Source organism: Mixophyes fleayi, chromosome 4 (assembly GCF_038048845.1).
Source record: "Mixophyes fleayi isolate aMixFle1 chromosome 4, aMixFle1.hap1, whole genome shotgun sequence".
NCBI classification, from domain to species: domain Eukaryota; kingdom Metazoa; phylum Chordata; class Amphibia; order Anura; family Limnodynastidae; genus Mixophyes; species Mixophyes fleayi.
In genome coordinates this window covers 306707890-306723036 of record NC_134405.1, presented here as the reverse complement: position 1 = coordinate 306723036, position 15147 = coordinate 306707890, and positions in this window count along the sequence as shown.

Sequence of the window (15147 nt, the reverse complement as noted above, 5' to 3'; positions counted from 1 at the left end):
TATAATAGTTTGCTTCCCATGCATTTTACATAAGCTCATTAGTGACACAAAGGTTAATGAGCATTGCAATGCATCAGTAAACTTATTTTTACTCTAGTATTGCAAAAGTCCATTAGCATACTTATTAATTCTATGTACACAATGCTCATATATACCATTTTGCAGTGCTTGCTAGATTTGTGTCCTCTCTCTGTAAACAGCATAAAAATAGGCAAAGTGTATTGGGTACATAGAACTTTCCATATTTAAATATATATATATTATTTTTTCCTGCAGCTAAATGTAAAATGTAAAATGTTACATGGTTCTGTACTGAGTTTTCCTGCCCCATGTAGCTTACAGTCTTAGGGCCTGATTCATTTAGGATCTTAAATGAAGAGGATCCTTATTTCAGTCTCCTGGATGAAACCATGTTACAATGCAAGGGGTGCAAATGAGTGTTCTGTTTTGCACATAAGTTAAATACTGCCTGTTTTTTCTTGTAGCACACAAATATCAACTTTAAATTTCAGTGTACAAATAAGCTATCAAGTATTTGTGTGTTACATGAAAAAACTGACAGTATTTAACTTATGTGCAAAACAGAACACTCATTTGCACCCCTTCCATTGTAACATGGTTTTGTCCGGGAGACTGAAATAAGGATCCTCTTCATTTAAGATCCTTAATGAATCAGGCTCTTAGTTTTTATAGTGTTTAGTGACTGAGACCTGGGGAGGCAAAGTGATTGGTAAAAAGTCACAAGGGACCATCTTTGAGATTTAAACTGTTGATACCAGCAAATCTACTGTCATTGTTATATGGACAGCACCATTATTCATTAGGATTCCTTCCCTACATATCTTATGTAGATGAATAACTAAAATAAATTAGGTTCATAAGATTCAAATACAACAAATGTCCACATAGTGCAAAAACAAGCACTTAGTAAATATGATATACTGTACTGCCCATAGTACAAACTGATTGACATGATTTGAAATCACAATATCTCTGATGACTTCATTTTTCAGCAAGTTGGAGCAGCACCACATTGGCACCTACAGGTTCGATATTTTCTAAATGACACACTGCCTCAACGTTGGATAGGTCGCACGGGACTCCAAGGGGTAAATGTATCAAGCTGAGAGTTTTCCGGCGGGTTTGAAAAGTGGAGATGTTGCCTATAGCAACCAATCAGATTCTAGCTATCATTTTGTAGAAGGTACTAAATAAATGATAGCTAGAATCTGATTGATTTTTCAAACTCTTAGCTTGATACATTTACCCCCAAGACTTGGTGCTACACTCTTGCCCCCCAAGATCCCCAGACATTACTCACTGCAACTTTTTCTTGTGGGGATGCATCAAAAAAAAGTGTTTTTTTGTGTCCTCATTAGTGACTAATCTAAATGACCCTCAAAAACAAAATCACGGCAGCGGTAAATTTAATGGAAGAAGACGCTCTGAGAGACATTCAGGACAAATTCACCTATCGTCTCGGTGTTGTCCGTACAGCAGGTGGAGGGCACATAGAGCATTTATAAAATGTAATAACTCATTAAACCGTTTGTAACTTTTTTTGTAATTGTAACATGTTGCCATGAGTAAAATATATTGCTTTGAAATTGGGTCCATCTTTTTGAAACCCCCAGTATATTGTACTGATTCCTTGTGAAGCCACATTCTATTATAGTTCTGTGAGTTGTAACACAGATGCATGTGGAATACAATTAAAACTTGTTTTACAAAATCATTCTCCTTTATGCTAATTTGAAAACATGTACACACTATTAAGCTACTCCTAAATATTTTTAAAATTTTACTTGTGCCCAAAACCCAGTAGACTCGTGACCACCTGGTAGTATAGGTACGCTGGAGTTTTTGTACTGGCCTGTCTATTTTACATTTTGTCTTTATTTGCCACAGAACTAACATTTCTATGTCTATGATAAACATATAAATTATAAAAAAGTAGTTAAGAATCAGAACAAAATTGTCCAAGCCCCGACCCATCTAGTTTCAAAACCTAACACGGGCATGGTTTTCAATAATCATATCATTTACGGATGGTTACTAAAATTTTAACCACATTTGAGCATGTCAATAGGGAAAATTAGAAACTAGCAAAAATATTCAGCCCCTGAACAGTTGGTTTGCGTCTGAAGGGTTATGAGCTCCCTATTGTGAGTCTCTGGATCCTTTTTTCTAGATGCTATTTTTTTTACTTTTTGATATATTTTAGCATTACAAAAAAAACTGTTTGTGAAAGATGCCAGTTATCAGTAGATGTTTATAGAATTGTCAGTGAAGAAGTTGGCAACCCTGGTTACAGTTAGCCACTCTCACCTCTCTAACGATCCCCTGAGGAAATTCGCCTGAGCGAATGAAACGCGTTGGGACACACCTACCTAGTGACGTCATACCGGAAGCTACTCTGTGCATCCAACTGTGAAACGCACGCCGCACACCGCTACATGCCGCTGGGATCAGTGCCCGGATGGTCTGCTTCTACACGCCCATTACCATCTCCTATCAAGCTGGGACACTTATTCACCCTGAACGCCTCCAAGTAAGATTTATATGATCAGGACATTAACTTGGCTATTTTAACACTTGAGCCCGAGGACTTGTAACTACCCGCTCATACTCCATCTCAAGATCATTTCCCTCGGGGATTTATGTATCAGACAGTATATTGGGTTACACCAGCTGCACTATTGCTGTGCGTCTTTCATCGTTCAGTGGTGTATAATATGTACCAATGTATCATTTGTATTTTATAACCTTATTTACATGTATTTGATGTGGCCGGCACACATGGTTGTTTATTTTATTTATTAAATGTATGTTTTTATCTGTACACATTGTATTTATATGATCAATATCATAATCCAGGTAATCAGTTCCCGCTGGTCACAGTTAACATACATCTAGGATTTATTTAATCTATCTAATCAACCTATTCATTCAAATTTATTAAACCCTTACATTGACAATTGTCACCGATAAGGAGCAATTGAGCGCTCACTTTTATACTATTTCTACTCTCACCTTTGCCACACCAAGTAACTTTTATGCTTGTAGGGAATCAGGATTGTCCCATGAAAAGCTGGACTATTGAGTGATCTAAAAATGGAGACTTAGATCGGACCATAGCTAGAGACCATTATAGATGTTATATTTAGTATTTCAATGGTAGACTAAGAAAATGTGAATAATGTAAATACAAAAGGCAAACTAGATTTTTCCTGAAAAAAATGATTTAGAGAGGAACTATATCCACTGCACTTTATTTTAACAAGTTTAATGGGGGATTTGCTTGCTGGCGTTTTCTGTAATAGGGTTTACAGAGACAGGAAATAAAATAATATATATCTGGTGTCCGTGTCGTTATTTTAGATAAGAAGGTATTAAGTGTTTAATCATTAAGGTATAAGTGCAAGGATAAAAGGTATTAGCACTGAACATTTTAAAGTAAAACGTATGTGAATTAAAAATTTGAGAAATGTGGCAACAACATAATATTTTGTATTTAAAAGATTTGAAAAATGTGAAATGCAACAACAACAACAACAACAACAACAGGCCATACCAAAAGTGTCATGCATATATTATGCTAGTCAATACCAGTTTGTGCCATATCAGAGCAGAAACTACTCCGGCTGTGTTTCACTTAATTTGATACTTAGCAATGAGAATAGCTTGGCTCTTTCAGGGACTCATGCAGAATTTCTAGGGGCGGTTAACAAATGCTTGGCTTCGGAAAAAAGCAAAACAAAAAAAACTTGCTACAATAATAATAAAGTTAAATAAGTTCAATGTATATAAATGTAATAGTGTACGTTAAATAAAAAAAAACAGAAGAATGATGCGTAAACTGTACATTAATATTTGCTTCCTTTAAATAAATCAATCAATCTACACCATCTTACCAATATAATGCAATGTAATACAACTTTACAAAATCACTGCTGATTGGTAACTGGATTCAAGGTTCGGCAACTGGTGCACCTGCGTGGCCGGCTGTGAGCGATTGGCTGGTGTGGTCACTTAGGTGCGATTGTGGAAGATACTTTTATGTTCCTGAGTGTGCTACTTTCACTGGTATTTGACCCTGCCTGATTTTGGCCTCTGTCTGTTATCTGCCTGTCCAGACCTTGTGTTTGGATTTAGGCTACTGGAATGCTGTTTTGGTACTGTCTGTGCCCAATTATGGGCATCAGTTTGGTCCTCACTTTCCTATTAGATTCTGATTTGTTGCTACTACTACAAGTACATTGGTGAAAACGTCCTGTCTTATCCCTGGATTCTTAGTTCTGGTACCCTGTATACCTTGCCAATAAGATCCTCTGACACTCATCTACAGGGAGCATCTGAGAACCGATAAGCACAACTTGCTTTTAAGGAAAGGGGGCTGCTATAGGTGAAGCACGCACTAGCCTGGTCACCGGTGTGGTGTTTATAGATTTGTAGAGGAGCCAAACGTGACAGTTGTGCTCTTTAACATCGTACATTATTGAGGTAACCAGGGCAGGGTTACACGGCCACTCCTCCTTCACCCAGACTTCACTAGCTGTCATTCCCCCATTTACTTGCTCTAATCCACTGTTCCCTGATCTGCTCTATGACAAATGGAAGAAGAAACATCTCTTAGAGATAACCTAGAGCTCTGACATACTACTAAAAAATGAGATATGCTCTTTAATGAAGGTGTGCTAGCCATCCAGTCAGGAAACATATCTACCAATTACATGTCTTGGGAAAGGCAAATAGTTGAGTAAATCGCACTGATCACGTTAAAAAAAAAAACTTAATATTCTATTAATTGCATTATTCTCATAGACAGAAACATGTTTTCACACTATGCAAACCCTGTGTTATTAGATTAGATTAACTCCACGACCATAGAATTATTATATATTATTTTTATATTTATTGTTAATTACGCCTCTTAAATATATCATATGGATTTGCAAGCATATGGAAACCTGTTTTTAAAAGACATTTATTTAAAAGACAAAATATATAAACTATGTATTTAAAATAAATAACACCTAAACTAAAAACTGCAAAACTGCCAATAAATGATAGAAACAGATATATTTCCACGTTATACTGCATTGCAATTCCCTTTAAGGTAAACAAATTTTGCTTCATGTTCAAAAACACTCACAGAGCAAATTTGCATGTTGAAAATTTAGCTGATGGCAAAAAGAAGGAGGTGAGGCGAAAGTCTGTTTCACAAGAACTGAAAATAACTCCATTTTTGCAGTCCCTGAAACATAGGCATATTACCTTATAAGGGACATAAAATACAATTATCATTTTAGAGTAAGGCCTACAAAATTATTGCCCAGGGGGAATCTGTGCACCTAGCACAGGAACTATGCAATCTCTGTCATTACGACGAATCCTGCTCCTTGGCACCTTTCAGAAAATAACTCTTTTGTGAATAATTACAGATTCACGCACCCAGCCGTAGGCAGGCACCATTAGCAGTTTCCATCAGCCCTTGTGCAAATCACAGATACTTCACTCTACCTGCTGCCTACTCGCAAAAACTCAGTGCTTAAGTAATGAGATTTTATTCTGCCTGTAGAAACACAGGTTTGCCAGTGTAAATTGTTCCATTTGGAAGTCTAATTGTAGGATAAGACAGTCTATTACATGTAGAAGTGTATGTGTATGTATGCAAAGCTTTTCAGCAGCCCTGTGTGTATTTTTTTTTATACAGTAGCAGCTGAATTGTCAGACACGAACTGGAAGCTCATTTTTAAAGCTTCGCATTACCAGCGACTTCAGCAATGAAAAATGCACACTGACAGTAATAGAAGGCAAACCTCATTAGGAAAACTTAAGCCAAGCCAGCACAGAGCTGAAACCCTGGGGCTTCGTCAGTGCATCTTATGGGGCAGAATGAGAACATTTTTCATTGTGTCCTCACCTGAGAGAGATTGCTGTGTGTATGCTGTGCGAGCGTCTTATAAAGATTCTAAAGGTGCCACGTTATAGATGGTGCCATTCACCCTGTCGTGCCATGTACACATCACTCATCTAGATTATGCACGACGCAGGCGAGCCCTCAAGTGACATTCCCTCCATTAGTAATCAAATCAATGTACAAGGTAACATATTTGGAGAAACTAGGCCACGGTGTTATTAAGTTACAATTACAACCCAAGGACTTGCTAAGCCGCCCATCTGGATGCTTAGCCCACAGCGGTGCTGTTGCTTGTGATACTTGTTGGTACAGATCAAGATATGGAGTATTGATAATCAAGGAACATTTGCCCACACCGAGCAGCCCTAGAGGACCGTGTCTCGCAATACATCAACTATCATGACTGATGTCATTTAATTGAGCCTCAGAATGTCATGTCAGCTCTGCCAGGGGGTGATACATTGCATACATGTTACTGGGATGGTATATAATATATACAGACTATTCTGCTGTGTTTTCTGATTAAATGCGTGATATACACATATTAGAGATGTTCACTGTGTTTTGGTTTTGGTTTTGGCACAACCACCCTTGCGTGTTTTGGTTTTGGTTTTGGATTCCAATTATTTTTCTAAAACCACTATTTTTGTTTTCCTAAAATCATATATTTTTGCTTTTTTTCCCCCCGTACATTATAATTAACCTTAATAACACTAATTTCAAGTCATTTGCAGTCAATTTTGACCTCCTCACAGATGACAATATTATTTTCATACATTTTCAAGCAAAGACTGCAACGATCTGGCTGGATAGTAAGCGACTGAGCAATGACTCCACACGGCACACGGCAGTTCCTAGCACATGTAGGAAACATTGCCACACAACAGTGTCAGTAAAGAAAAGTGGTGCAAGATGGAATTGTCCTTAGATCATGAAATCAGTTATGGTTCATTTGATCGCTCCACCCATTCTTTGGATAACTGTGGTAATTCTACAGCTAATACATGGCATCGAGCAGTGCCCCCCGGATGCGTGCTTTTATCAGACCCAGATCAATCCAGGGTGCCAGATAATGCACTAAAAAGAGCCATTCACAGTAAAAAGCAAGTTCATCACTGAGCTTCGAATCAGCCCCAATTCCCACAAAAATGTAATATAGTTAGGTACCTTTGACGTAAAGTGCAGATTACAAACACATAGTGCAAAACTGACGAAACAGCAGCAAAGTGGAAGGTAATACATATACACGTCTATTTAGACATCCATGCTTACATTACTTCTGCAAGCAATGTTGTTCTTTGTTAATAAAACTGTTGTCTTTATAACGTTCAAAAAAATTTAACGTAATCCTCCACCATTCTTTGGATGTTGATAGTTGCTAGTAGAATCAGGTGGAGTTACAGTAGAGGTGTCACTAATTCTGGTCAATTCTTTTACAGTAGACAAGAGCAGATGTCAAAATGTTGTGCTGAGTCATCTGCGTCATCAATGGGGGTCTAACATTTTTGCAAAGCACACACAAATATATAGCACATGTAGATAACATTGGCACACAGCAGTAGCTGAAAGGAAAATGGTGCAAGATGGGATTGTCCTTGGGCCCTCCCACCCACCCTTACGTTGGATCTTAAAAAGGACATGCACACTTTAACAAACCAAGCACTTCAGCGACAAGGAGTGCCACTTTTGAGGCTGATGTGTCTGGTTTGTTTGGGCCCCCACAAAACAGGCTAACAATGGGCTTAAGGCACCTAAGGTATCAGTGCTGTTAATGAACTCTACTGTGGCAAGATGTTGTTGTCATCATCCTCAGCCTCATCCTCACCCTCATCAGTTTGTACATCATCCTCACACATTATTAATTCATCACCGCTGGAATCCACCATTACAGAAGTCTCAGTATTTTGAGGTAATTGGCGGGAAAGGCCTTCTTCATGGAAATTGAAGTTCATATTTCTGAACATCATCTTTTCCACATTTTGTGGAAGTAGCCTCCTACGCCGATCGCTGACAACGTTCCCGGCTATGCTGAAAACTCTTTCCAAGTACACACTGGAGGGTGGGCAGCTTAGGCAGTGCAAAGCGAGTTGGTACATGGGTCTCCAAATTCCCTTTTTTTCCTCCCAGTATGTAAAGGGGCTGTCTGATGTTTCTATTTCTATGCTGTCAGGAAAATAATCCTTCACCATCCTTTGGATGTGCATAGTAGGATCAGGTGGCGTGACGGAAGAGGTGTCACGTTTTTTGGTCAATTCTTTTAGACCAGACCAGATATCAAAATTTGGGGCAGAGTCATCTGCATCATCCCTGGGTGTCTTCAGAAGCAAAGTTTTTTCCTAGCAGCAGTTGAGTGAGAAACTGGAGGAGACGCCGTCCTGTCACGTAACACTTGCGCTGTCATCTTGCTCACCAGGAGCTCCTTTTTATCTCTTCAGATCTGGGTCACTTGGAAACAAAGAGAAGACATAGCTCTTAAACCAAGAATCAAGCACAGTCATCAAAATGTAGTGATCTAATTTCAAGATTTTGATAACTCTTGGATCCTGGCAAAGCGAATAAAGTACTTGATCCACAAGTCCGACATAATTAGCGGAATTGTTTGTTTAATTTCCTCCTTCAGTCTCTCAAGCTGCTTTTCCAAAAGTCTAAATAAGGGAATCACTTGACTCAAGCTAGCTTTGTCTGAACTCCCTTCACAGGTGATTACTTTGAATGGTTTCAGCACCGTGCACAACACGGAAAGTATTCTCCACTGCGCTTGAGTAAAATACATCCACCCTCTTTTCCCAATGTCATGGTTTGTAGAGTAAACGTGGATGGCTTTTCGCTGTTCCTCCATCCACAGACGCATATATAGGGTGGAATTCCACCTTGTCAGCACCTCTTGTTTCAGTTGGTGCAGGGCAAGTTAAATTGCTCTTGTAGCTGTTGCAATCTCCTACATGCTGTTGCCGAATGTCGGAAATGTCCAGATATTTTACGGGCCAGACAGCTCTCGTGCAAGTCACTGTCATTTTTTAAAAAGCTATGCACCACCAAGTTTATTGTGTGAGCAAAACAGGGAATGTGATGGAATTCACACAGGTGTAATTCTCTGACAATATTGGTGGTGTTATCAGACATATCCTAAGGAGAGTCCAAGTGGGAGAAGCCATGTTGCAATGACATCCCTTAGTTTTTGTAACAGATTGTCAGCTGTATGCCTCTTAGTAAAGCTGCTGATACACAGAGTAGCCTGCCTCTGAAAAATGTGACATACTTGGGTACATGCTGTTGCTGTTCCTGCTGGTGAAGGCGAATCACCAACCCAGTGGACTGTCACAGTCATATAATCTTTAGTTTGCCCAGTTCCGCTTGTCCACATATCTGTGGTTAAGTGTACAGTGGGTAGAGTGGCATTTTGTAGCCCAATAATTACATTTTTACGAACCTTCTGGTAGAGGTGAGGAATAACTTTTCTAGTAAAATGGTGTTGTGATGGAATTTGGTAGCGGGGACACAAGACCTAAAGTAATTATCTAAAACCAGCTGCATTAATAGTGTATATGGGACGCAGATCTAATACTAGCGAAGTCGCCAAGGCGTCTGTGATCCACTTTGCGACTGGGTGACAATTTTCATACTTGCTTCCTCTTGTAAAGGATTGTTTAACAGTCAATTGTTGTAAACTACTAGTAGTCTTCTTCTTGGTCTGCTTCTGGGATGAAGATTCACCCTCAGCAGCAGCAGCAGCAGCAGCAGTGGGACTAACGCTCCATAACTCTTCTGAGGAATCCAGGATAGTGGAGGAGTCATCTAGCCTTAGCAACTTGGATGCAGGACTAAGTCCGATCGCTACTGAGGATATTGATGAGGATGTGTTGTGGGTGTAGATTGCAGGTGTCGGGATCAAGCTGAGAGAAGGGACCTAGCTGATGATGGACTGCATGTTATTTTTTTAGCATAAGTTTCCGATTTTCCCAACAGCTTGCCATGAACTCGCTTCAAATGGCATAAGGTTCTTAGATGGTAAAGGTCCCTCCCTCAACTGACTGTGGCTTTACAAACGCTACAAATGGTTAGACAACTGTTGTAACGATTTAAGCAAAAATAATTCAACACATAAGAGGTAGTTCTTTTGGTCTTATGCCCAGGCATGACAATGGCCTTCTTCTTATCACGTGCAAGAACTGCTTCCACTGGTGCAGGACTTGCAGAAACAACATCATCCTCATCAACATCCTCATTAGCGCCCTCGTCAGCTACACAAATATCCCCCTCATCCTGTTCCAATTCCAAAGTGGCATCCTCAATTTGTGTATCACTAGCTACTCTTGGGCTGTTCATGCACACATCTGCAAAAATGCTGTTAGGGGCCTTCTTTATGGGTACACTATCAGACAGGTAAGGATTATACATAGCACTCATGGATAGACTCTCCTCAGGGATTTGTGTAATTTCTGAATCAGATCATACATTTTCCTCTAATGCCTTACCGTTTTCTTCCAGCTCTGCGTTTACACGTAAAAGTATTTGGACACCACTTTTGGAGTCCAAATGACAAGGTCTTGCTTGGTCATGACTGACCTTACAAGAAGATGCCTCAGTGACAGTTGCAGAACAAGCACTCATAGAGAAAGGCAAAGGCCTCATTCTTTCCTTGTCACTGCATGTGTAGAATGGCATGTTGGCAATTTAATTTGTTTCTGCAGATAACTTTGCCTGGATTACAGGTCTTTTTTTTCTTGACAAAGGTAAAAGGTGTTTTTTTACATTTTTGTTTCCCTGACTTAAAAACACTATGCAATTTAACATAGGCTTTAGAAGATGACTTAGAGGGATTACTATCATCATGACTGGTGCCAGCAGCTGCTTGGTGCTCCTGGTCTTCTGTGTACTGCTTTGAATCCATTTTGATAACACAGTACAATGTGACTGCAGATTTAGAAGACCAAGCCTGCCAGAACTATTATTTCTATTTGAGCAATAACAATTAGCAATGGAGCAATAGAGCTCTCCTCTTTGTGTTTTACCTATATAACACAGTACAATGTGACTGCAGATTTAGAAGACCAAGCCTGCCAGACCTATTATTTTTATTTCAGCAATGATAATTAGCAATGGAGCTCTCCTCTTTGTATGTTACCTATATAACACAGTACAATGTGACTGCAGATTAAATTTCGGCGATTAAATTTCAATTTCGGCGATTTAATTTCAAGCGGCGCTGCATTGTAAAGGGAAACTTCCCTTTACAATGCAGCGCCGCTTGAAATTTAATCGCCAAACACGCTGAACACGCGGGTGTTGAAGAACCCGCACGTTCATACATTTACCCCCTGGTGAGAGAAACTATGCCATTGTAGAATAGGAATGCTAAGATCTTCAGTGGGCATCGAATTCCCTGAACAATAACCTGTTGGGCAGATTATTTACATTATTATCAGACCACTCCAATTTTCCAGGGAGTAGACAAAATAAATTGGCTATAAAAGGTATTCAGCCCCCTTGGAATTTGGAATTTTTTCCCATTAATTTACATAAAGCACTTGATAATGTGCCAAAAGTAATTTAATCCAATCAGTTGTCCAAATTAATTATGAAAAAAAAAGTGTTAATACTTGATATAACCACCTTTGGCAGCAATCATTGCTCAGAGTCTATTTGTCTAAGTGTCTAACAGTTTTGCACATCTAGACATGGGAATTTTAGCCCATTCTTCTGTCAAAGTTTCTGAAGCTTAATCAGGTTGTATGGTGATTGATGGCCAACAGCAATTTTAAATGATAGTACAGATGCTCGGTTGGATTTGGGGCTTTGAGTGGGCCATACCAGGTGTTTGGTGGCTTTTACTGTATACTTTTTTGTCTTGTTCTCCTTCCACATTGAAGTGCTCTTGTAGACTGCAGCAGGTTAAGGATTTCTCTGTACTTTGCTCTGTTCATTTCCCCCTATTTTTTATGAGCTCTCCACTTCTGCTGAGACATATCCCCATATGTCTTTTGTCAAACTATAGCTGGACTTTGATGTGAGTTTGCTTCAACAAGAGCTTTCTTCTTGCCACCCTCCAATACAGCCCAGATGTGTGCTATTGTTATCCCATGCACATTTACTCCAATCTCTGTCACGAAAGACTAAAGCTCCTTTCAAGCTGATATTGGCCTCTTGTTGGCTTCATTTACTAGGGATCTTCTCACCCAGATTCTCGGTTTTGGAGAACTGTCTGTTCTAGGCAAATTTACAGTTGATCCACGTCTATTCCATTTATGTCTCATGCACTTAACTGTGCTTCAGGATATATTCAATGATTTGGAAATATTATCTGACCCTTTTCCAGATTGGTACTTTTAAATGATCTGTTTGGAATTTACTGTTGTCTTCATGCTGTATTCTTTGCTTGGAAATGCACTAACTACCTGGCAGAGGTGGCAGAGACAAGGAATATTTATGCTGTAATCATATAGCACACCCTAACTGCATTAAGGTGGATTCCAATAATATTTTAATGTGATTTATAAAGAAAGTTGGATATTTCAAAGTAAATCTAGTATGGATATAACAAGGAGGTAAATACTAATGCAATCACTTTTTCAGTTATTCGTTCAGATTTAACTTGGACAGACTGTTGGATTACATTTTTTAGCATGTTATCAAGTATTTTGTGTTGATTAGTGTGAATAAATTTCAAATAAATACATCATGGTTCCATGTTGTAACACATCAAATGTGACAAAGTCCAAGAGAATTTAATACTTTCTATGGCCACTGTAAGGTGGTTCTGCAAAATGTTAATTTCTCTATTGAACATAGGCCAGGGAAACCACACACAAAAGATTATGCCCTGTCAAGGGTACATTGTATGATGGCTGAAAGTGTCCAGCCCTTTGACCTGGAGCGGAGGGAGAGAAAGAGAGAGGGAATACCTGAAAAAGTACTGGAGGGTTTCTATAAATGATTGCCCTATCACACCGAGGCATGGACCCGGGAATAACCCAGGTAGTGTGTATGGGCAGCACGGTAGCTTAGTGGTTAGCACTTCTACCTCACAGCACTGAGGTCATGAGTTTGATTCCCGACCATGGGCTTATCTGTGTGGAGTTTGTATGTTCTCCTGTGTTTGCGTGGGTTTCCTCCGGGTGCTCCTCCCACACTCCAAAAAGATACTAGTAGGTTAATTAGCTGCTATTAAATTGCCCTTAGTCTCTCTCAGTTTATGTGTGTGTGTATGTTAGGAAATTTAGACTGTAAGCCCCAATGGGGCAGAGACTGATGTGAATGAGTTCTCTGTACAGCGCTGCGGAATTAGTGGCACTATATAAATAAATAGATGATGATGTGGGAATGGGGCGAAAAGGGTAATTCCATGGTTGAAGCCAGATACGCTTCTGTCTGAAAGGTGTTCCTGGGTTATTCGTCTCTCGACCCGGGGTCAGTTAAAAGCAGCTCATTGGAGCGGCTCAACTTGAAAATGCAGGGCAGACACAGGCACAGTGTGAAAGGTGGTGACCGGGGATAGTGTGAATGGTTGCAACATTGGTTGAAACCGTGTTCATTATCCCGTGTCTGATCCGGGATTTTGGTGTGGAAGGTTGTTAAACTGGAGGAAAGAAGTTCCTGTAAGATAAGATGGCAAATTTTAGTCTATATGCCTGGAAACTTTGAATGACTGGAAGGTTGGGAGAGTCACATTCTGTTTTTTAGCTTTTTAAGACAGAAACGGTTATTTTTGGTTACTTAAGTTGCTACGTGCTTAGCATCTGCTAAGCAAAAAATTGCACCTAACTCTATTACAACTGGTGGACTTTAACTTCCAGTCTCTTAAAATCATTGCAAAAGGCTTGGTTAATGGACGACTCTCAAAAATAGTTTTTCTCACAGTATTATTGATACAGTTCTCCTGATACGTGATACCAAAATGTTTAGCTATAACTCTGGCTTAAGTCCAGTGTGTGGGCACAAATGGCAGGCTAATGACCATAACAAGTAAGGCCCACATCTATTACTTTTCACGCACAAAACCACTAATTATATTTTATGTGTGATGGGAATTGAGAATGTAGGTGTTAGAGTATTCCTAATTATTCCTAATTTATTTCAGATGAGTTTAACATGGGCGTTTACTCATCAAATTGTACCGGATTTCTAGGCATTTTAATGATGGTCATTTAAGACCACACAATTCTACATCTGACATCTAGCAAACAAACAGTTTATGAATATGAATGTAGACGCTTATAGAGGAATTATGCAAAAAAAATAAAAAAAATAAACAAAATATCTATAGAAGCACCTTTCAACTAATTATTTTGTAAGTAAATTAATATGATTTGTGTCATTTAATGCTGCCCATTGTGGTGTAGTGACCAACGGAGATTCAACTCTGTCTAGCTTCATGGTGAATGTAGCGTTTAAATGCGTTTACTCATAAAATTGTACCGGATTTCTAGGCATTTTAATGATGGTGATTTAAGACCACACAATTCTACATCTGACATTTAGCAAACAAACAGTTTATGAATATGAATGTAGACGCTTATAGAGGAATTATGCAAAAAAAAATAAAAAAATAAACAAAATATCTATAGAAGCACCTTTCAACTAATTATTTTGTAAGTAAATTAATATGATTTGTGTCATTTAATGCTGCCCATTGTGGTGTAGTGACCAACGGAGATTCAACTCTGTCTAGCTTCATGGTGAATGTAACTGATGGTTTTGATGCCTCAATCAGTATTTTGAGCTTTAAAAAGATTTATGGACTTAGCAAAAGGGCATAAGAAAAGCTTTGTTCATAGGCAAGATTAGTGAGGGACACTGATTCCAGGTGCTGGAATCCCCCCCTCTAGACTAGATTAACTGATTAAAATATGAAGAGAAACTGTTGCACTATTATCACTGTACAATCTCTTGCATTGGCTCATGTGATATTTCTAGGCTTTAGCAGAGTAGTGTGTCTATATAATATTATTATACGGTAGTGTTCACCCCAGAATATTTTGCCAGCTGGGTGGCAATAAGAAGTAGTCGGGTAGGGGCAGTTGTAATAGCAGTTTTATTGAGAAATGTTGGAGGTTATTGCCCACACCTGCCAGGACTGGTCATACTGGTGGTCAGTGGTCTAACACACACTGCTGGCCGCAGTGCTCACATAGTGAATGTTCTAATAGGAGAAACAATTATTATTATTATTATTATTATCGTTTATTTGTAGGGCGCCACAAGGTTTCCGCAGCGCCGCACACAGT